Source organism: Solanum dulcamara, chromosome 2, assembly GCF_947179165.1.
Source record: "Solanum dulcamara chromosome 2, daSolDulc1.2, whole genome shotgun sequence".
Lineage (NCBI taxonomy): Eukaryota > Viridiplantae > Streptophyta > Magnoliopsida > Solanales > Solanaceae > Solanum > Solanum dulcamara.
The window spans coordinates 20199807-20200559 of NC_077238.1; the positions used below are offsets into that span (position 1 = coordinate 20199807).

At 30.8% G+C, this 753-nt stretch overlaps 1 non-coding gene across 1 annotated transcript; it reads right to left on the reverse strand.

The window, feature by feature from the left end:
• Positions 1 to 459: 459 nt before the first annotated feature.
• Positions 460 to 531, reverse strand: TRNAM-CAU (transfer RNA methionine (anticodon CAU)). The gene has a single exon. It is a non-coding gene; the product is annotated as a tRNA-Met (tRNA).
• Positions 532 to 753: the final 222 nt, after the last annotated feature.

Below are 753 nucleotides of genomic sequence, written 5' to 3' on the forward strand. Positions count from 1 at the left end.
GATGGATTACTATGATCTTATATATATGAAAATTAATGATAGGTTAATATTTTTATTAGAAAAATAATGTGTTTAAAAAAGAAAAGAAAATGATATGTTTATTAGGAAAAGGACATTTTTTTTATGTAAAAGTAACAATAGGAGTATTGTTAATCAAACTATCTTTAATCAAAGGATTAACGAAAGACATTTTTGTTCGATTTTACGTAGCTTTTTAAAGACATTTTTGACCTTTTTCGGTAAAAAAATAAGTCCCTTGTTGAGTTTTGTGGATTGTGCAATGGTCGAATGTTCCTGGTATGTTTGTTTATAAATTGAAATGGGGTAAAAATAGAAATGATTGGATGTTGTATTCTTGTTTGAAGCAATAACTTTTTCCTTCTTTTAAAGGAGTATATATAGAAGATAGAATTGCATTTCCCTAATATGAAAAATGAAATTTAAAAAAGAAAAAAGAAATATCAGAGCCAGGTTTCGATCCTGGGACCTGTGGGTTATGGGCCCACCACGCTTCCGCTGCGCCACTCTGATTCTGTTGCTAATAAGAAGCACAAAATTCCTTAAATAAATAGATATCTTCGAAGTGTCACATTTACAAAACATTGTGGGGTTCGGAGGTGAAGCGCATAGAGTTACTAACGCAGTTCACTGTTACGGAGTACGTAAAACTTTTGGATTAAAAAAGTGACTAATACTCCCACCCCATTTTTATTGTCCAATATTGACTTGACATATTCGAGCAATAAATAAAAT